We start from the raw sequence: 24,676 nt of genomic DNA on the forward strand, positions 1-24,676 counted from the left end.
ACTACATAATAGTATGTAGGTAGTTTAATTTCGGACATTTAGATGTCAGGGGAAATTTGTTTCATATGTTTCATGGCATTACCTTGCATAGAAAGGTTGAACTTTCTCTTCCAATTTATTCGAAAGTTAAAAGATGTTAAATACCATCGTGTTACCCCTCAACGCTTACACATACACATACACACGCGCACAAATATATATATATATATATATATATATATATATATAGGGTCCGGCAAAAAATACCAACCGTATTTGGAGAGGGCGCAGTGTTAGTTGTGGTGGGAATACGGTGGCGTACGTGCGTGCGGAATAGCGGTATACGTGCTATTTTCAGTAGTCGCAATGACGTGGCGCGGTGAGCATCGTGCGTTTGTTTTGGAGAAGTATATTAGTAATAGTGGGTCTGTTATTTCTATTCAGCGGGCACTTCGCATTCGGTTCGGACTTGGCCGAAGTGATTCTGTCCCTGATAAAAAAAAAAAAAAAAAAAAAAAAAAAAACTATTCAAGTTCGGGTATGAAACTTTAGAGCAACAGGTTCTGCACTGAGAAAAGATCGCCTGGCCGACCTCTGACCGTAACAACGCCGGACAATGTGGCGCATGTGACATCATCCATCCAACAATCTCCAAAGCTGTAACAACGCTTTGATCTGTGATCTCCCTTTTCTGCTCCGTTTCTCTGCTATGAGAAATTATCTATGGGCCTTATATCTCATTCACGAAGAAGACATATAAATGTCTGTCATTATTATCATCATCATATGTATTTACGTATTTTCATCCTTATCATTATTATCATCATTATTTGGACATCTGCAGTAATTTGGCAAGTTCCTTACACTAGCGGTCTGCACGGGTTCGAGCCTACAAAGCATATATTACGTCGGGCCAGAGCCGAGCTCGGACCGTAAATTTTTAAATATACAATGACATTTCTCGGACCTTTTCGGGCCTAATTTTGTAAATATACTATAGAACGATATTTATTGCACCGTTCTTTCTGAAGAACTTTTAAAGTACAACTGCAAAATTAAACCTCTTATTGCTGTAAATAAAAACGCAATTTGCGTTAATTATGAGTTTTGCAATTCGGGCTTATTTCGGGCTCACTTGATTATCGCACGAGCTCGGGGCGGGCTCGGGCCTAAGTGCTAAAACATATTTCGAACTCTGGTCGGGCCTCACATTATAAACTCTTGGACCGGGCCGGACCCGGGCAAAAATTCCGGCCTGTGCAGACCTCTACCATACACTGCGGTCTTGAGATAACCTGTTCATCTTGGTATAAGAGTTGTCTGTTTTATAGGAGGGCTGTATAAGAGGGCGCAGTGTTAGTTGTGGTGGGAATACGGTGGCGTACGTGCGTGCAGAATAGCGGTATACGTGCTATTTTCAGTAGTCGCAATGACGTGGCTCGGTGAGCGTCGTGCGTTTGTTTTGGAGAAAGTATATTAGTAATAGTGGGTCTGTTATTTCTATTCAGCGGGCACTTCGCATTCGGTTAGGTACAATATTTACAATATTTAAATGTACAATATTTAAATGTTTCCCCGGTCAATTTCATTTTTTTATCCTGTATTTCAATTCTTTTCCATCATACCTTTTAACACGTCTCAGAAAGTATGATTTTGTCCCAACAGTGTATAAACCACTGTTTCTTCTCTTTCATATGTGCCGCTAGCATTTCTATTGCATCTCCTTCTGTTGCTGATACTTCCTAATTAGTTATTTGCTCAAACCAGTTCATTTTCTCCGTTCTTCTTGACACTGATATTTGCCTATCTCCACACCTTTAGCATATTTTCACTTTTTTTTTTTTTTTTTTTTTTTTTTGTAATGTCAATTCTATTTTATTCATCGACTCACAACACACTATATTCTTCTTCCTTACTCACGTCTTCCTACATTTAACAACACTGTCTAGGTATCAAAATTAGTAACCTTTTCCACTTTTCTTCTTTCAGCTTTTATAGTTGCTACAATTTATTTTATTTTATTAAAACATGCTATTTCTTTCGTTTCTTCAGTATCTATCTTCATCCCGTATTCTTCACAGCTTTTGCCAAGTTTTATTTTATTTTTTTTTCTTTTTTCCAACATAATGATAATTTTTGACTCCCATTTCGTAATCAGAGCCATATCATCTACAAAGAAAATGGATTTGGCATCTCTACCTCCTACTGAAATGACATCACCCGTAATCATTTTGTTTTACTGTTTCTTCTCTCTCTCTCTCTCTCTCTGTATATATATAAAGGCGGATCCAAGGGCGGGCTATAGAGGCTATAGCCTCCCCGCCTTGACCCTCTGGTATACACTGGATAAAATGGACTTCAATCCTGTTTTACACCACTGGATAGAGCGGCAAACTATGGTTTAGCCTTTCCCTTGATCACATCCTGGATCCGCCACTGTATATATATATATATATATATATATATATATATATATACTATTATATAAAAAAAGCAGAAGTGACTCACACATCAGGCAGGCCATACTGCTGTAGATTCGAACGTGAAATTTGTACAAATTCATTTTGGAACGAAGGCAAAGAATAAGGAAGATTTTTGAAAATACTTATTCTGAAGAGGTGTTAAGGGGATTTTTTTTCATGAATAGTGTATCTCACGAACCCCTGAAGTTAGGGAGATGAAATAGCTGTATAAACTATTCATTAACAATAAGAAAATACATTCTTGAGCGTTTACGAAGATACCGCTCCTAAGAGTGGAAAGTGAGCATTTCAATTATAATCAAATTTCATTTTCTTTATTCAGAAAGTGCCGAATGTGGAGGTATGAAACTCGATATATAAACTCTTAATTAAATGTAACGGAATTTATGTCAGCTTTTTCGAAAAACCCGTCCCTAAAGGGGAATGGGGGAAATTTCTGCAATATTATTTTTTTTCTATTTTTATTTAGAAAGTGTCCAACGCAGGGGTCCACTTAAGTTGAAAATATGAAATTTGGCACACAATCTCTTCATTAAAAATTAGCGAACATAGTATCAGAGTTTTCGAAAATGCTGCTTTGAAGGAGAAAAGGGCTGCCGTTTCTACAATATTTAAATGCCATAATTATTATACTGTATTCTTCCAGTTAAAAAAAGAAAAAACGGGCATTTCTCCTTATGTTAATAAAGTAGGCGAATGACAACGTATCACTCGAACTCACCTTCCAATTACATTTATCTGTGTTTAAATCTTTGTTCAAAGTATATGTATTTTAAATATGTGTGTTTCTTCTTGGTAATTCGTGTAATGGTGCACAAGTAATCATATCAAACAGAAATATTTTTGTTTGCTTGTTTGTACTATGCATTCTTAAATTATAAATATTATTTTTGTTCTTTTCAGGTGGTGAAGAAAGGATACGTTCAACGATAATATATTGGTAAGTATAACTATAAACCATGTCATTGGCGGCGCTTTTTCGGCGTATTCCAGTAAGCCACACTGTTTTTTTTTTTTTTTTCATGCCTTGCTTTGTTAATTAATTTTGTATTTGGTTAGTTAGAAAAATATATTCCATTAGACTACGTTTATTTCCTCGGCTTTTTATTATATCCGAGAATTTTAGTTATCGATTTAACTGCATTAGTGAAGCTAGTGTCAACTTTGAAGTATACTTTGAGAAACGGAATTCTACTTCCTTCTTGAACTTATATTTCAACTTTTCCTGTTCTCACCATATTTATAAGTACAATTTATGAAAAACCAGGACAACCGGGTGCCATATATACATATACATATACATATATATATATATATATATATATATATATATATATATATATATATATATATATATATATATACGTGTGTGTGTGTGTGTGTTTTGCTCGAGAGTGTACCTTTTTAACTTTTTAACATGTCTGCACGATAGAGCACATGAGAGCATGGGTCTTATTTGTGAATATCTAGATATTTTGGATTGACGTAGTTGGAAATGTTGCTCTGCTTGTGGGCGCTTAAGACATTAGAATAATAATAGTATATTTCTTGAGCACTCTGGATTGGTTAGTCATGTTTAGTCTGTTGAACGTTCTGTTTATAAACAAAGTCGGATCTGAAAGCCATTTCTCATATGATGCCATGTACGCTTTTCGTCTGATCATATCAATGTTTTAAACATCTGCTCCAAGATAGAAGATTGAGGATATGTAGCTGTCCCGAAAAATCCGAGTTGAAGGAAACAAAATCACAGCTGTTTCTTTAAATTTCGTTTGTGCTTTGCTCCAAATGTTTCATAGCTAGTCTTTCTCTCCATGTCAGGTTTGATATAAATATTAGGGTCAGCTGGTGTCGTTGAAACGCGGTCACAGGGGCTAAATTTAAATGCTTAAATGAATATATATCATAATGCATTTCAAACATTTTGAGATGAAGTTTCGAGAGTCATGTGGCATTCCTTTTAAGCGTATACAAGAAAGCAAAAAAGAATAACTTCTATTCATTTCTTTGTTAACATGATATCAAAATTTGACTGCTGTAGAAGTATGTATGAGTCTGTTAATTTCTGAAAGGTGTGCATTGTTTCTACGTTACTTCTTGTAAACATACGCACGCTAGTAAATCAAATATGTTTGCTGTAGATGATTCACTGGCATTTTATTCGTTGCCTTCCTTTGTGCGTGTTATTCCCTATGGGATCTTTATTTTGAAATGATTTGTATTATTACCTACAGCATATCCATGGGATAAATTTAAATAAATTGATAAATAAATCTTACTTCAATCCTATAATTAATTTGCTTTTATATTCCACAGTTGGTTCTCTGAATATGAACAAATAACATTAGTTATCAGTCTAGTGCTGTTGAGCGTAACAATTTAACTGTATATGCCGGATGGGTGATTTCCTGCGATAAACAGACATTACAAATTGCACGTAAATAAGTAATATGAAGCACAATCAAGGCCTCTGTTGAAGAAAATCTCAAAATAAACCTGATTAAAGTGATCTGAGTGAGCAGTGCTAGAACTCTGTCAACTTTTACCTTTCAAACACTTATGTACTGTAATTGTTGTGGTACAGTACCAAAGTGGCAGTTCATTTGAGAGACAAGGTCGCTTTCCTATCTCGCTGCCATGCCACTTTGATCTTCAGAATTAATACTATAGTAATTTATTTGGGGTTGTTCGGTCCTATAGGAGAATGAAAAGCGTATGTTTCTTCTAGTTTGTCATCGCAAGACACTGTGTACGATTTTTTGAAGGAAAATTACGTTTGTTCTCTAAATTTTGGAATTTGTCACAACAAGACGCTAATACTAATATTTTGTTTCAAACTTATAATAAGGATTAGTCCAATTAACAACCTTCTTTTCGGTATGTCAGAATGACAAAATGAAACGATATCTTGGATATTAGCCTTGTAGATATAACAATACAATTGTGATTGTTATTGTAGTTTAGTGTCTTTTTTCAACAGCGAGACTATATGAGACGTGCACCTACAACTTAACGTGGGACACAAAACACGTGAGCTCCCACCGGAATTCGAGTTTCGATCTCCCACACGAAAAACTATAATTGACACAAATGCGTATATCAATACAATTTCCTTAATTATGCTTGAAAATTTTAACTTATTGGATCAAAAGATCCAATATATTTAAAGCAAAAACGTTTTTTAGGCCTTATATCTCGAGAACTACATATAGTGTAGTCAAACCAAAACTAACAATTTACTCAGTATAATGTGGTAATTCCGTAAAAAAAAAAAAAAAAAAAAAAAAAGTATACGAAAACTCGATTTAGAGGCCGTTCAAAAATTTTGTGGCCCCTGATTCAAAAAATAATCAATATATTTCATTCAATCAAACATTTCCTTGTACGCCCCATATTTTGAGAACTACATATAATGTAGTCAAACCAAAACTAACAATTTACTCAGTATCATGTCCTTATTCCTTAAAAATACGAAAACTCGATTTAGGTGTCGTTCGAAACTTTTGCTGTCCCTGATTCAAATAATAATAATAATAATAATAATAATAATAATAATAATAATAATAATTATTATTATTATTATTATTATTATTATTATTATTATTATTATTATTATTATTATTATTATTATTATTATTATTATTTTAGTGCCGCGAACAGCTTTCGGCAAAAATACAGCACTTGGTATCAGAGTATGCGATGGCATAATAATACTACTAAAAAATAAATAATAATAAAACAATATAAAGAAGGGTACTAATCTAAAACACAATGTAGCTAAAAGTCAGCTAAGCAGAAATAATTCCTTGTCAACGCAGTAAAACTTATCAAGTTTTCCATCCATCTAAAACAACAAGAAGCTAAGAACAGCAGTCATAAAATTACATTTGGCTTAATGTTTCTAAACGTCATTGATTAAAAACTGTCAGTCAGATCACATAAAACTTTCACATTGTTTGATACAATAAGTCTAAAATGAGCTTAAAGAATATGTCAATCTTTTTGAAATTTCACATTTCCAATTCAGAGGAACTAAAATCATGGTATTTCTTATGCTATGATTTGGCACTTTAAAACCTATGTTTTGTAAACAATATTCACTGATATAAATGTTATCTAGTATTTTTTGCATGCATACTCTGTCGAAATTTTTTTCCGTCTATTCATAAGGCTTTCTAAACCACAATAATCAGTCCAATATTCATAACTATGTGAGTAATAGCTCATTTTCATTTTAAAACATAGAAGTCGAATAAAACATTTTTGCACAGATTCAATCTTGTTTGTCAAAGTTTTAGAAATGCTGTTCCAAATTACCGAACCAAATTCTAATTTTGGTCTTACAAGTAATTTATATAGAAATACATATGTTTCATCTTTTTGAAATACAGGCCACTGTTTAAAAATAAAACCTATCATCCTTCTGGCACCTTGTACAATACAATTTATATGATTAGAAAACTTTAACTGACTGTCAAATGTAATACCTAGGTCTTTAATAATGCTTACTTTCTCAATTTGTACACCACTGACCTCATATTTACTGACATAATATTGAGTTTTATTGCTGTATGTCATAAATTTTGTTTTCTTATCATTAGTTTTTAGAAAATTATTTCTACACCACGTGTTTACTGCATTTAAGTCTTGTTGCAGTAAATAATTATCGAACTCATTGTTGACTAATCTGAACAACTTCATATCGTCAGCATATAGGAGAATTTTAGAGTATTTTATTTTTTCTGTCAGGTCATTTAAAAATAAAGAAAATAAGAGAGGGCCCAAGGGCGACCCTTGTGATATTCCGTTTTTTACATAGCCTACACTAGAATGTACAGGTCCGATTTTAACTTCGTAAGTTCTGTTTGACAGATAGCTTTCAAACCAGCGAATGTACAAAGGTGACAAACCAATATTTGATAACTTGCTAATGAGATACTTATGACTGACAGAGTCAAAAGCTTTTGATATATCTATGTATATTACATCGACTTGCAATTTATTTTTCAGTGCGTTATAGGTAAAGTCTGTAAAATGAATTAGATTTGTTACAATTGACTTGCCCTTATAAAAACCATGTTGAGACTCATTTAAGATATTTCTTACATTAAAATATATGTGTTTATGGACAATTAGTTCAAATATCTTCGAGAATGCACTGACAAGAGTTATTGGCCTGTAGTTGCTTGCAATCTGTCTATCACCTGATTTATACACCGGAACAACATATACTTGCTTCCACATTGAAGGATATACACCTGTACGTAATGAAACGTTAAATATATTTGCCAAACTAGTTGAAAGTTCAGTACGTTGATAATAATAATAATAATAATAATAATAATAATAATAATAATAATAATAATAATAATATATTTCATTCAATCAAACATTTTCTTGTACGCTCTATATTTCGAGAACTACATATAGTGTAGTCAAACCAAACCAAGCAATTTACTCAGTATGATGTATTTATTCCGTAAAAAAATACGAAAACTTTATTTAGGTGCCGTTCAAAAATTTTCTGGCCCCTGATTCAAAAAAATGCAATATATTTCATTCAAACATTTCCTTTTACCTCCATATTTTGAGAAGTACATATAGTGTAGCCAAATCAAAACAAACAGTTTACTCAGTATGATGTGCTTATTCCGTAAAAGAAAAAAAAACGAAAACTTAATGTAGGGACCGTTCAAAAATTTTGTGGCCCCTCATTCAAAACAATCTATATATTTCATTCAATCAAACAATTTCTTGTACGCCCCATATTTTGAGAACTACATATAATGTTGTCAAACCAAAACTAACAATTCACTCAGTATGATGTGCTTATTCCGTAAAAAAAAAAAAATCGATTTCGGGGCAGTTAAAAAATTTTGTGGCCCCTGATCCACAAAATTCAATATATTTCATTCAATCAAACATTTTCTTGTACGCTCCATATTTTGATAACTACATGTACTGTAGTCAAACCAAAACTAACAATTTAGTTAGTATGATATGCTTATTCCTTAAGAAAAATGAAAACTCGATTTAGGAGCCGTTCGAAGCAATTGTGGTCCCTGATCCAAAAACGAATTCTTGGCCAAGATCGCAATCTTTTAATGCATTTTTTTGGGGATCATTCCAAAAATTCTTGGCCAAGATCGCAATCTTTTGATCCATTTTTTTGGATCATTCCTAAAATTCTTGTTCTTATTAGTGGTTGCAAATTGTTGGCTTGACATCTTTTCGTCCTAAGTTTACGAGCGTAAGGTGCAACCAATCATAAATTGTTAGGTGAAACATTGTGAATATGTTAACGTTGATAAGTAACGGCTAACGTTGATAACGTTAAAATCAGTCTGTCTACTCAGACCTATAGTCGTGTTACAGTTCGCACTCCGTTATAGTGTCAAAGTTTAACACACCATTTCATATGTTTGTTTTGAATTTCCAGAACTCAAACCGAATTTTACAGCTTGCGTCAATGTTAGCCCCACTAAGAGTGATGAGTATTTCTGGTTGTCAGTTTCATATGGTATCCATACACACCTCATATCCTTCGAAAATAATTCTGAGAAAATTAACTGGACTTAATAATAAAGATAATTAACTTCCTTGTTTCGAATTTTAAGCTAGCATAGTTCTATAAAGGAATATGCCTATGAATGTAAGCAGATCAGTCTTGTAAAACAAAAAACAAAAAAAAAGTGGCATTCTGGTTTACGTAATAAAAGAAATGGTCATTAGAGTTTATCGAAATAAATTTATATGTATCCTGGGAAGATACATTCAAAATATTTCGCCAAAATCGCATTTTCAGTTTGTACTTATATATATAAATTTATTTCGATAAATATGATACTGATACTGATACCGATACTGATACTGATACTGATACTGATACCGATACTGATACCTGTAAATATTTGTACTGGTATTTAAAAAGAATGTTTCATAGATTGATAGAAACACTGTATATTCTATGTTAGTAAAATGCACACATAACTTTGCAGTAGCGTACGGTACAAACCAAAACGTTGTGATATTCCTAATTGCTTATATGGCTCCAGTTTCTCTTCGTAATTCTGCGTTTCTTTAATAAAAAAATAGTAAAACTCGTATTACATTGTTTTTGACCTGTAAATAATGTTACGTACTCATTTACGAGCAACGAATTTCGGGGTCTCTCTTAGCGCTACGGGATCTGAATGAGTGCTGTGTTACTGTACTGAACTGTTTAATTGAGTGTTGCAGTGTACAAAGTTGCTTAATATTTCTATCGTCGTTCACGTGGAAACAGAAACTTATACCTAGTAATTTTACATCCTGACAGTTTCATGCCAACCGATGGATACGAAAATTTACACGCTAAATAGCAGTAATTGGTCCGCAGTGGCATGGGAACTGAATGAAATGGGAATAGTGTCTCTCCTGACCATTCGACATACAGCCAAATAAACGTTCGTGGGAGTCTCGAAAATAGAGTCATTCTGTTCGAGGCCCACCGCAACCCAATGGACCAAGAGCAATAGTAGCACGACCAATTAATGAAGCACATTTACTAAACCATGCTGTTTTCAGTGCCACTTCATACATGTGCAACAAGGCGAGTAATTTTAGAAAAACCTGGGAGAAGTGATTAAAGCAACACACTCGCCGATATTTTTCAAATGAGTTTTTTTTTCGTTATAGATTTTTAATCAAATGCAAATATAATTTTCATTTTTGCCGGAATTAAATTTACTTCTTCTAATGTTTGAGTGTCTATCATTCAAAAGCTGTTATTTTAGATTTGTCAATACTAGCATAAATGATATATTTTTAAAATTATTTTATTTGTTCAATAGTATTATTGAAAGGCCTTGCTCACTTATTTTCAGAATATATGTTCATTCATTTTCATGTATATAGGTAAGACAATCGCACACGTACAGTTTCTTCAATTTCAATTTGACTGGAAGGTGGAAAAAATGGGGATGTCAGGATCGTGGTTATTTTTCTCCAGGTCTTGCGATTATAAAAAGGAGAAAACAAACGGGCCAACTAGCTTTCTTTGAAACGCCTGTGCTCTTACAGTTGAAATTAAATCAATGGCATGTAGCTTTTCTTTGACCGATTGTTATCCTTATTTAAAGCCAAAAATATTATAATCCTAAGCAAGGTGAGTGGCGAATATTTTTAACAAGACACTACGTATATGGTTTAGATACGTGCTCGTGTATTTGTTTTGTGAACCTGCAACAAATTTCCCTTGATTATCTTTTTAAGTAACACAATATTTCATTATGTATGCTATTCATTATATCAGCAATAGTCAATGTCCAATCATGCTCTTCAGAACTTTCAAAATGAATGAGAATTTCTCTAAGTTCCATCAAAATGTACTCGAATTGGTTTATTTATTATGTAGTTCTGGGAAAAGATACTAATTACAGGATCAAATTCATTTAGAAGTAAATAGAAGAATGTAGAGATTCAATTATCAATTTTTTGAGCAAAATCAAATACATATGATATAATTTTCGTGCTAACTCTGTGATTTTATCTCAGACAGTTATCTTTTCAGTGCGCAACATCGTATCATTGGGCATCTTTCGTTATTTTTTTTTTCTTTACCTCTTACATTCGTATTGCATAAATACTTATATAACCACTGATTTTCATTAACATTTCGTTTCATCAACATGCACGGCAGTGCATGGCATCCAAGCTCCGCGCAGAAATGGAAAAATTGGCCTCCACTGCCGTAAGCATGTTATACAAGAACAAGAATTTTGGGTAAAATCGTCGATTTCAAGGCTCTGTAAAAACGATTCTATTAAGGGTACAGTCGTGAGGTTTAGAATTTAAGGAGATATCTAATAGATGTGCTCATATACCAAATCTCGTATTCCTAGCTTTAACCACATTTGAGTATTGAACCCTAAAATGTGCAGTTTTCAGGCTCACTGATTCACTAACTCTCACCAAATTGATTGGGTACTCCCCAATGAGGTAGAGACCTGAAACTCTGCATAAAGGTACCTTCTAACGACTTGAGTATGGAAAAAGTCCGAAATGTGAGGAATGTGCTATGAGAAATTTCTTATGGGCGAAAAGTCTCCTTAGCCAATCAGAAATAGCTTTATTCACTCACTTATCACATTGGTTAGGTACTTGCCACCGAGATAAAGACGTGAAACTCTGCATAAAGGTACATTACAATGACTTGAGTATGGAAAATATTCGAAATTTAAGGAATATACTATGGGATTTTTTTATGGGCGAAAAATTGTCCTTACGATCAGAAATCGGGACGAATCCGTTATTCAACACATCATGTTCATAGTGAAAATGTTGTCAATCGTCCGAGTGGTCGTATGGTCTAAGGCGCGTACATACCGCCGTAAATATTATGGTTGGAAATCCAGACAAGGAAGGCCAATATTTGTTTCATTTTTCGGTGAATATTTTTCCTTTATTGCAGTCATTGGTATTAAATAGCTATTGAAATTAAATTGATAATTAATATAATGTAGAGGTGGGGATATTTAGAATTAATGGAGTTTTCCAAGAAATGAGAAATCCAATTGTTCGACTTTTATATGAGAAATGTTGGGGGCAAATATAATTAAGTTTATAAGCTATTTAAAAGGTGTATATCATTATAAGAAAAACCTGAGGCAGTATGAAACTGCGCAACATGCGCGTCATGTAATGAACTCCGTAATTTAGCAATGTAGAAGGGTAGAGAACAACTAAGTATGTTGAAACATCAGCCATATCTAATGATGTAGCATCGAAGATCCAACATCAAGGGTTTCGGTGCCCTGTTGATACTCTTCGTATTTAGGTAACGAAAAATGAGATGTTAGCGATCGTGATTTTGTAGCTTGAGTAAATAAATTAGAATCTCGTTTGGACATAGTTCTCTGACATATATATATATAATAGAAGAAACCTTCCCCGCTAAACTGGTGGGGCCTTTGTTGTACAGGGTACCGGGTTCGATTTCCGGCGGGAGAGCCCTTGGGAACTAATGTTGCATGTGGCACGTTATGACTCCTTTAAAAAAATGTACAATTCTAAATTCCAATCCAATAGTATGTCACAATCGAGAATCCCAATATACGATATTGATATGGTGAACTACAAAAGGAAGTGAAATCTGAACAAGAACACCAGAGGTGCAAAAAGTGCAGCCAAATTCGTCAGCCTCAAAAAGTGTTGAGATGAGGATGGATGAACCAAGTTCCTTGGTCAGTACAACTGGCTGGTCACTGAGCGAGGCTGACGAATTTGGCTGCACTTTTTGCACCTCTGGTGTGTTTGTTGAGATTTAGTATACAGGATATAGCCTAATCACGGGACGATAAACTAGAAATGTCGTTTCTTAACTCCTTTGCGAGTAAATGAGAATGCACATAAGAATCCCTTTCGAAATTAGATTATGATTTGGCACTGCTAACTAGAAAAATAATCGTTTGATGAGATTGACAACTGGGCTAGAGCTCTTCAAACAAAATATTGGGATTAAGAATTTTTCTTATTTATTTCAATCATATCGTTATTTGTTTGCAGGAATGTCATTATCTGCAGGATAATTTATCAACTTTTTAGAAGCTTGTAGATAGAATTTCTCAATTTTCTTAAATTTGGCGTTACGTCTGTACGTCACATATACGGGGATATAAGTCGAAACCCTCATTGCTACCTTAAGGTGGGAGGGGGCATGACGGCTCAGTGGTAGAGTGCTTACTTCTGGTGCGTGAGATCTCTGGCCAAGTAAGTTTGTGGTGGACAACACCGTGTCCGTGGGGTTTCTTGGGGTAGGGTATACTCCCGTTTCTTTCCACAATTTCACTCCACCAATTATTCTATCATCGTTCACTTGCCTTAATCATCCGTCTCCCTTAGCCTAACGGGCATAATCATGAGACGTTAAACTGAAAGATTTCATTTTTTCTAACTTAAATTGTTGTTTTGTTCACAATATGATTTATGAAGGATGTACATAAGGTAAGATTGACAGGCCACTCGCATTGGTTTATACAGTCTGCTTTGAAAGTCTTCCGGGAAAATTCCTCTGGATAGACCTTGAAGAAGACAGCATAATGCAAATATAAAACAAGACCTTCCGAAGGTAAGATGTACCTGCCCAGACTGGGTTGCACTGGTATGGTTCTGTACAGAGGGATCAAAAACGTGACACTTCGAGGATCCACAAGAAGAAAATTGTACGATGTGTACAACGAGACCTGGGTGTGTAGGACGAGATTTCGATGCTCTACTAACGAGAATCGAACCGAGGACCTTCAGAAACCAAAGCGCATGTATTAACGGTTTGACCAAGTATGAGGACAAAATGCGATAAAAAAGAAATAGTATTTGGACAGATGAAGAGAGATGGAAAGATAAATACAGGACTTATATGGAGGTGTAATGATTCTGAGTGGATTAGATTACAACAGGATATGATCTAGCTCCGTAGCCAGAGAGAGGCTAGAGTGGACGCCGTTTGCCGTAAATCATTTCCAGCGCTAAATCAGGAAACTGTAGATAATTTTTAAATTGACTCAAAACTAGATATGAAATCATATAATTTTAAGTACAAATGAAATGCAATTTTGCATATCCAACATGTTTCTGTGTAAGATGATATGCTTTTTGCTAAACGCACCAAACATCTCTCATATCACATAAAATGCATGCAGTTGAATCGTATGCTATTGTTTTTCTTAATTATTTTTTAACATTTGTACGCCAATGAAGAAACTTCGTAGTCTTGAATTTGTGTACCGTAATATTTATCTGTATAGTATATTATTTGTAAAAAGAAGTACAGTTATGTTACAGATGTCAGAAATAATAAAGATGTAAATGATTTTGTAGTGTTCTTTGATGTCTTTTTCACTGTCCCTTTAATATTCGTTTCTGCTTCGTACCCTAAGAGAAGTGGCTGCTATGGCTCTATAGGAACCACTCCAGACTTTTGTTTCTTTTGTGTTGCACATTTCCTGTAGGTGTGAATATCAGGAAAGGTCCTTCAGCTATGGAATTAGTTTTATTGCATTAACGAGAGAACAAAATTTGTCTCTCACGTAAAATTGCAAAATTTAAGGTAAAATTTAGCAGAACGCATGCATGAGCGAGTACTTCTGGACCATAAAGACTCCAAGTGACTACCCTAGCATACAAGACCATTAAAAATACAATGACTGATTGTGTATACAGAGTATAAGTGACTCATCTGAAAATGTAAAATTTCTTTTTGCACAAATCGGTAAATACAAATGCAAAAGTGTGTTGTGATTCACTAGATTCAAACACCTGTGTACAGCTGTGAAGGTGTGTAAGGGAAGTTGGTGTTTAAAAGCAATCTTCATTCTCATTTCTCTTACTTCGTGCGTGTGGACAATTTATACTAGAGTGATCATGAACATTGTCTAATTTGTAAACAAGATGAAAGTGAAGAATCTTGAAGGTGTGTATGAGGACAAGGAAGAGCAGAGTATGAATTTATTTAAGTTGGACATGTGCCAATGATAATCGAAACTCCGTATACAAGTTTTCATGTTTCCTGCCAACAACTTTCCTGGGAAACCACTCACAGTTGGCTGTACTTAAAATATATATATATATATATATATATATATATATATATATATATATATATATATATATATTAAATTCGACTATAGGTTATCATTTCAAATGGAGAAACTAATTTTTAAAGGAAAAGAGTTATTATGATTTGTACCATTATTATTTTTATGAACCATTTCATATATATCAATGTTTAACATTGTCATACGCTGTGTTTGAAAATTATGTGGTAGCAATATATATATATTGTGTGTGTTCATATTCGTTCGTTTATTGCTCTCATAGTGTTCCAAAAGGCTTTGAAATTGATTAACCAATATCATTGACAGGAAAAAAAGTACTTGTGACATAATCTCTTCATAGCAGTTGGATGGAAGAAAAGGAGAATGAATGATTAGTGGGATAAAAATATATACATTTCGCATACCAAATAAGTACTTGGTGATTGACTGAAATAATTATCTTAAACATTTTTGTATTCTATATTAATTTTTAATATTTATATTCTAAAAGATACAAAAGGAAACAGATACCTGATATAATGAATGGGAAAGTTGCCTTTCTTGCAAAGAGGGAAACGGTTTTGTATTCACCTGGGAAACATTTGAAACTGTAAACAGACTATGTAAAATCTACAAGGTGGTCCAAATGTGTGGGGGAAAAATAAAAGCAGGATTTTAAAAGAATTGTAAAAGTAACACTGCGAGTCAGTAATACAGCTGAAAAAAAAACTTTTAGGACATTTGATGTCGATGGACGCCATCTTAAATTCCGCCATTTTAAATTCAATTTTCTTAAATCAAAATTGTATGTTGTAATACCTTGATCTCATCTGAAATTGTCAGGAATCCAATGCTGCGTATGCTTGCACACGCGTTTGTTATGTGTTCGTTAAGTGATCAATATCCCGAATTTTCACTAAATACACAATGGATTTTAGATGTTCCCAAAGACAAAGATCTAGGGATTGAGTTTGGGGAAGGTGGGGGCCACTCAACAGCACTACGTCTACCGATCCACGAGTTGGAAACTGCACATCAAAATATTCCCAAACACAATTTCCAAACTGCGGAGGGGCACCATCAAGTTGGTAGAAGATAGGGAATGTCTCATCTTCAGATAAGACAGATGGCAAGATATATTCTTTCAACATTCAAAGATGTTCGATTGCTGTTAAGGAAATATTGACAAACATAAGATCCACAACACGGGTCCCCCGCACGCCACACCACACTGTGATTTTTCCAGGAATGGCAGCAAATGATTCACCCAATGATGATTGGTGTCCGGCAAGTAGCGAGCATTCTGTTTGTTCACCTTGCCAGAAACGTAAAAGTTGGCTTCATCTGTGAGTAAGACGTCGTAGACGAAACGGGGTTTTGGCGTGTGTGCTCTGTTTCCCATTCCATGAGTTCCGAACGCCGATCGAGGTCATCCTTCAACAATGCTGATGCACTTGTAGTTTGAGGGGTGCCACTTGTGCAGGGACAAAACACGAATGATAGATTGTGACTAACACCACTTACATGGGACAAACGACGAGTTATTCTATTTAGACTCCTGATAAATACTGCCAACACTGCTATTGACGTTGCTTCGTCATTCACCGTGCATAACCTTCCTGATTTTGGTTTGTTGGGTACGAAATCTGTTTTCCTGAATTTCTTGGTCAACTTTTTTAATGTTGTATGGCTAATGGGTGTCATATCTGGATGACGGTTGTTAAAATCATCAGCAACGACACTTGCGCTTCGCTCCCCTGGCATTAAATGATCTCAATTCGTTCTGCCTGCGTCACAGTCCTGTTATATGAATCACCTGAAACGATACCAAGAAAGCAAAAAAAAAAAACAAAAAAAAACACTTTTTTTGGTAAGTGATAAAGCAGAAATAAACACAGCATTCAATTCCCGAGAATATTCCAAATGAGAACAAGGTGTTACAAAATATGGTTTCTATTTAAGAAAATGAAAATGAATTCAAGATGGTGGCCATCGATGCCACAAGTCATAAAAAAATCCCCACCTGTACTACTAATACGGTGTACTTTTGCAATTATTTTAAAATACTGTCTTTTGTTTGGTTGTTTTTACACCTTTGGACCAACCCGAAAATTAGTTGTAATTAGCGTATTTTACCATATTCAGTAGTTAAATTTCTCCCGTATTCGTCTTTAAAATGTGATGGAAGAAATATGACACTACAACTGCAATATTTTATGTTTTCCTTATATTGTTTTGTTACTGCTTTATTCTTATTTTGGATATTACTCTCCGAAATAAAACAAATGAGATAGTAGGCGAAACGAAACAAATGATTGATTAGTTTATCCTAATGCCCTGTATCAGCAACGAATATATATAAATTTAGGCCCGCAGTTTCAGATGGGATCTAACCTATGTAGTGCGTTCGATCCAGGATTCAATGAACCATCTGTACGCATTATGGTCACTAGACTAAGAATCAAAAGAACTACAGTAGAATTTGTGACTGTAAGCTTATATCGAATGCTAGAGCTCCTTTTTATTAGTGTGTTCAAGTCTCAGTGACAAATTCCAGCATTTCTGCGTCATCATAACTCTTCAAAATATAACACTAATTCTGATATGTTGTTCAGAAAATGCATAACGAATATAACTAGTTCGTTATGGAAGATGGGAGAAAAAAGGTTTAGAGTATCCAAGGTCTGTCTAGGGGGAATGTTGTGTGAGGAACCCCATCTTAAATTTACGTTGTATAAAACTGCATTCTAAGTCAGTTTCATTTTTTTTTTCAAAAAGGAAAGAAAAATATAAGATACATCTCTTTGAAGCTTATTTTCTGAGATTGGCCTTGATAGTTTCAGGTAAGATATATAATTTACAACTTATACTTGATACATGATTATTGCAAAGACAGTATTTATACACTAATTATAATTATCAAAATATAATATGTGGCTATCTAGATATTCTATTACATCGTAAACATTTTGTTTATATAATACGGTAATATATAGTACATACGTTCAAATTTTCAGGATACACCACTGTGTCGTACAAACGCTGTGAGTTTGGACGTTTCCCGTAATTCTTTCTTCACGTTGCAATTTTCATAAACAATAGTGTATACATTAGTACAAGTGCTCATTCTTTGCATGTTAAAAGGTTATGCTAATAGAAAATGTTTGAAATATATAAGTACAACTTGTCACGTTTAAGAATCTCGCTTACTTAGATTGGAATCCTCTGGAATTCTAAACTCTATAAAAGTCGCTTCTATCATAAATGACGTTTCTAAAAGCCGGGATCTATCAAGTAGCTGGTTTCTCTCTCCTGAAGATGAATTAACCTAATTTTATATTTTTAGAAAAAACATATTTAATCAAAACCATTATTATTATTATTATTATTATTATTATTATTATTATTATTATTATTATTATTATTATTATTATTATTATTATTATTATTATTATCGTAAATAACATCTTCCAAAGTGTAAACCTATCAAAATCGACTTTTCTCATCTTTATATGAATATTTCATGTAAATTAACCCACCGTGAAATTAACTTACACAAACTAACCTTAATGATATATCATGATTTTATACCTGTCTACATCGGTTTTGCATATCTAATAGTAATAGATTTGCCCCATTTCATAGAAATCGATAACCGTTAGAATATCAGAATTCCAATATCACCAATAAGTGATTTTTCCAAAGTCATTTCCTAGCAAAATTACGATCTTCAACTGAAATGGTATTTGATTTAGCAGTACATTTCCAAACTTCATACGCAGAGTAAAAAATGCTGACGTTGTTATCACAGAAACAAGTAATTTAAAAGAGATCCTGTATCTGTTTCTGTTGGGAATATGTGGTTCAGACTCCATGTTGAACTGCAAATCTACGCATTAATTAGCACTAGTATTGAAAATAAAGTTAAGGTCCAATAAATAAACCAAGAACTACTTTAAAGTGTATAATGGACAAGGAAGATTATAAGATTTTCTAAATTACTTTTTTGTTTCTTGTTTATGTTTGTAAATTTCCTTTCGTATCACACGTACGTTGTCTTATGAAGATCTCCCTTGGCATGTATAGAAGTTGATTGAGGTTATACTGTGTATTACAACGTAACAGCTTTTGTTGTGTTGTCTGTTTATTCCTGGGAACATCTCTTGAAGTTTCATTCCTCTTGGCTGTTCATTCGGTACCAACAGCTTCATCACCTTGAAAGAGGCTCATCGGAGTGTGTAGGGGCCCAGAAACGCAGCTGGGGTTCAACACAGCTAACTTTGGAGAAAACTTGGAAGAGACAGGACGAGTATGATGTCAAAAGATGGGAAGGAAAGCAAAGCAATATGGTTACGCTGTCCTCCGGCAGATTCCTCCCTACGGGGAAACTCCTCCCCAAGTTACCTTTTCCTCACACCTCCATTTCGTTTCGTTTCTATGTTTTGTGATGACATTGCTGTCTCTCGTACTGTGTAGAATAAAAACAAAAGGTCTCGAAGTAGATATTAGGGGACTACAAGAAACATACAAGACGGAAGAAAGAAACAGAAGGAAAAGAATTTTCTCATTTCTGCGATCGAATGTTGCCAAAGACAAGCTTTCAGGCACCTTGTGTTGCAATACAGATCTTGCTTTCTACAGGCAGTCAGAGAATTCTGACTGTGTCCGTGGTCAGAAGAAAACTGCTTCGACAAAGTAAATTAAATGGATCAAAAACTATTTTCGAAGACAATCTAACTTTCGGAAGTACGCACTTGGGTCAAGGAAGAAGAGCATAATATAACACGAACTTGAATCCAAGCTCAGATCCAAACATCTTATATATCAATAACCTGGTAATAAGTTCAGTAGCAGCTTAACTTCAGTTGCTCTTTTAAATAAGGTTATTATTGTATAAGCTTTTGTTTTAAGACTGATAATTTCAGGTAGAAGTTCAAAATAAGCTTTGAGTAAAGGTTTATGGAACAAAATAAATTGTGTTACGAATCATTTGCATTCGATTAAGTATGAGGAATATTTAATAATCTTAAGTTATTAGAGTAATACCTGTCTCTAGCAGAATCGATCAGGACTCGCAAAAATTTTCGTTAGATATAGTTTTCCGCTTAATGGAAGTATGCTAAACTATAAATAAAAATAAATAAAAAAAATGTGTATAGTATATACATATAATATACATACTAAGATAAAATGCTGTAGTACTGTATTCTATTTAAGTATTAATTTACGTTATTAATTAATACATACAAAACCTACCATGAATAGGAAAAAGAATATAATGTACACATATTTTCTTTATTTTTCCAATAACCAAGGGGGGGGGGGCTCAATATACATTTGCTGCTGGAATTCTATAAATAATGTTGCACGAGAAACCACAGTAAGTATATTGTCATTTTGCTGAAAGGCACAATTTTGCTGTACGTTTAAACTTTTGACATCTTGATAAGTCTTTGGCCTAGAATATTCCTTAAGCTCATTGGGTCTTATATAGAGTCGTTCTGACACGTAATTAGTGCCATATTAAAGAGTTCGACTAACATATGTTTCCTGTAGTAGTCAGGACATTAGTTGACGCTAATCATACGTCAAAACGACTTTACATAATGTTCATTGTCTTTATATGTTTGGACCAATTAGGGGAAAAGTTACTGGCATTTGAAAGTAACACTATCAAAATTGAATTTCCTTAATAAAATCTTTTAGTATCTGGGCCCTTGGATGATGGGACGGGTTTCGGTAGACTAAAAGTTAAATGTGTAAATAAGGTAAAGCAAAGAATGAAATTATTTAGCAGATAACGCAGGGGTGCCCACAAGGGGGGGGGGCTATGACGCAAACTGCGTCATTGAAATATTTGGGGGGGTTAAAAATCTATATAAATATGTTTGAGAGGGTCTAAAAATTAATCGAAAAGATTTTTCTTTCATGGAAGAACACCTACGGATAGGCAATTGATGGGGGGTGCGTCATGGACATGAGGGGTGTGGGCACCACTGGATAACGCAGTGCATATACACTTAGAAAAAGGCAGCCTAGGATTTAAAGAGATTTCTTGGATAATATGCTTCCTGGTGGGATCACCATGCTAAAGACTGGAGTGTAGTATTCTCTAACGGTAGTGTCCTGCTTAAATACCAGTGAGACACCCTTATTTAAGATGGTGACGTACGTTCCAAGATGCATACTGCTTGCATATACGGATGTGCTGTACCATCTTAAACACATGTGTTTCACTCGTTTTTAAATACAACACTACCGTCCGAGGATGTTGCACTTAAATTCTAATGTGCAGTACTGAACAATACTGTGAAATTACTGTAATGTTATTACAACTACATACTCAATGAGCTATTAGGTTACTGTTAAAATCGAGTCATTTTACAATATTTTCTAAATCTCATTCAATTCATTAACTTCAAGAAACATTTTATCTTAGCTGTAAATTGTTAGACAAGTACTTGTAAAATCATTACATTCATTTCATCATTCTGCAAGAAAAGCCGATAAAAAATAAACTAGTGTTCCTTCAACCATCACGCCAAGTGTTGTATGACCGAGGACATCATAATCTTGTATCAAATCTGTTGGAGCACACTTCTCGAGGTGGATTGTATAAATAAACGCAGAGTGAAGTGCATTGCCACAGCAACCACTATTGCAGGCTAGAATCGTCTGCAGGCCGATCGGTAAGAGTACAACACAGAACCAGCCCATAAACGAAACCCAGGCCATCACCCAGTACCCAGATATCATCACTAAGGTGAGTTACGCTAAGCCATTCATCACCTCTGGCAGATTTGACGGGATATGAAATCCAATCATAAGTTCAGCATTGGTTCCATTGCATGTAAGCTAAGAAGTTATATAGTCACATCATCAATTGTAGCAACTTCAGCATCGTTGAGAACAAAGGATAATTAAGGAAATTGTTCATTTCATATCCTAATAGTTAAATGCCTTCTCTTCTCTTCCTTCCTTTACCGTCCATCTAATCTAGCCGCTACTTTATCATTTGGAATTGCTTAGAGTATGCACTGAAGCATAACCTCTCAATTTTAGTTGCGTGCTAATACTTTGTTTACGTAATTTATGGTAATTCACGAGTAATTCATAAGTCAATTTCTGAGCTAATTGAACTGATATACACTGCACGCTAGACTTATTTTTCTCAATGTACGTAAGCTCTCATAGAATGTATATTTTTTTTAAATATGCTCCATTTCGGAACCTGAAATTCTCCACTAAAATCTTCTTTTGAATTCCATTGTTCGCGTAACACAGCTTCCAATTAATGAAGGGAATTTAACATGTTTATCCCACTAAATTCAAGAGAATATGAAATATTTCCATTGAAGATAAGTTTTCGTTTAATAAGTAGTCCGTTGAAGTAAGTTTTTTTTTTATTATGTAAACCATCAAAAGCTACACTTCCTAAAATATGAAGATGATTAAACCAGGTACTATTTAAAATAGCATACAGTGCGTGTTGAGGATCTTTCTTAAAGTTTAGTAGCACTAAACTGATTTAGAAAGTATAATTGAAGATCCGAATAGATAAACATGTCAGGTCCACTGGAAACTAGGAGTAGACCTGGGATTATACGAGTGTTCATGTTTGGAAGTGCTATTTTTGTAGTTTGCCTTATTAATTATTTCTTTCTGTCCCTCCTTAAAGTTCCAACTGCATGAAACAGATATATCAACGTGAATAACATGGATACACGTCTGTGGATCTTTTTTTAATTCAGGTCCTCAATTTGACTTATTTTTTAGTAGTTAAGTACCGTTACGTGTCCAAAATGTGAATAAGTGGTTACATTTTAATATACTAAGGAATAACGTGACACTCTAACTCTAATTACATCGGAGAGTCTTACCAACCCCTAGCAAATCCTGAAATGACGCCACCGTGTTGTGTTGTGATATTGTTGAGTGATTGCTGTAATTGACATTTTTGTGTGTGTGTGTGTGTGTGTGTGTGATATTACGTATAAAATGTACCAAAATCAAACAGCTAAAAAGTATTGTTGTACCAATTGCCAAAGACGGGCAAAAGAGTTCAACAGTGCTATTCAATATCTGAGACGCGACTAGCTTTGTTTTTTTCGTTGTTTCCGAATAAAGTCAAATAAAGATTATAACCAAACAAACTTGTTCTCAGTCGTCAAAGATTTCCATTGCAGCGATGTGGTTCGCCTGAAAGCAAAAACGTCCTAAATCACTCAACTGAATTGAATAACATCCCAAGTCAAAAAACTTGGGATGGTATTCTATTCAGCTCAAAATTATTTTGTATTAAAAATAAAATTTTGAGTTGTGCTTAGGATGTAATATTATGCAAGTGAATATATATTTGGAACATAGATACATTAAAAATAATACATTGAAAATACGAAAAAAGTGGACTTGAGGTATTTTTCAATTACGGTTTTCAGTTGCTGAAATATGAAAAATATTGTCGTTCTTTGTGAACTTCGAAATCTGGTCTAAAATGTTCGCGTAATGTTGAACTGAAATTGTTTTTTTTTTTCTTTTTGGTTGGATTGATTTGAAATTTTCATAAATTTGAAAAAAAAAATATATATATATATAGTGTTATTTGGATGCAATGCTCGAATGTTCCTTTTTTTCATTTCGATTTATAAAGTTATCTGTGTATGCCACACAAATCACAAAACTCATTTGGTTCGGATCCTATGTTATCCTGTATATCTACGTCGTATATGGTCTTGCTGCTGAATGAAACGCTAAACTTGAATAAACCATCCAAACAACAAATTACTATAATATAAATAAGACATGTGAAAAAAAATTGATATTCCCTGGAAATAAATAATTCATTTACGAACTTCGGTATATTATTTTTAAAAAGTGAAAAGTAAGTTGTCATAGTATTCCGGGCGTAGGCAGGTCGAATTTGTTTTTGAATATGATTTGGAATATGAAAATTAATATGATGTCGAAGATGTTTCTTGAATACATTCAATACGTTACATTTGTGATGCTCGACGTTACGCTTTTTTTTAAAAGTAATTTATCATTCAGACGTAAATCATGTTCAAAAAAGAGAAAAGGAAAACAAGAAAACACCTCCCAAAACTCTATATTTAGTCACACATAAAGTTTCAGTAAGTTTGTTATATATTGTATTACTCATCTTTTTTTGAGCTCTTTTTCGTTAGCACATATATAAAATTGTATCATTTCGTCGTGAAGGGAATATACAATTAAATGTTATACCTAGGTATATATATATATATATATATATATATATATTATGTAACTAGGTATAATAATAATATAATATGTGTGTGTGTGTTACGCCTCTGAAACTACATTTGGTAGATAGTACTCACTCAATAGTTAAACTTGATGGTCTTGAGAAATATTATTCTTTTAAATTGTGCACAACTATTTTGACTTGCTGAGTATAGAAAGCAAAAGTGTCCTTCCAGCTCTGCTTATAGTATCATCTTCCAGTGGATTTAATCAGAATTTCCGCTGTCCCATAAGCAGTTATATGCCTCAAACTGAAAGATGCTTAGTACACTTACTTTGTACTCTTTATTCGCATCATTTTCTTCCCGAGATATTACCAATCCGTAAAATTTTGAGACATGTTACGATCTCATACAAATC

General features: G+C 34.0%; 1 long non-coding RNA gene across 1 annotated transcript in view; it reads left to right on the forward strand.

Annotated features, from left to right (window-relative positions):
• Positions 1–24,676, forward strand: part of LOC145687736 (uncharacterized) — a 562,050-nt gene that overhangs the window by 383,979 nt on the left and 153,395 nt on the right. Inside the window, exon 4 of the long non-coding RNA XR_014131730.1 lies at positions 3,366–3,402. This is a non-coding gene — a long non-coding RNA (uncharacterized LOC145687736). The remainder of the gene's footprint in view (positions 1–3,365; positions 3,403–24,676) is intronic.

The sequence above is a fragment of the Thermobia domestica genome, chromosome 6 (assembly GCF_964235325.1).
Source record: "Thermobia domestica chromosome 6, izTheDome1.hap1.1, whole genome shotgun sequence".
Lineage (NCBI taxonomy): Eukaryota > Metazoa > Arthropoda > Insecta > Zygentoma > Lepismatidae > Thermobia > Thermobia domestica.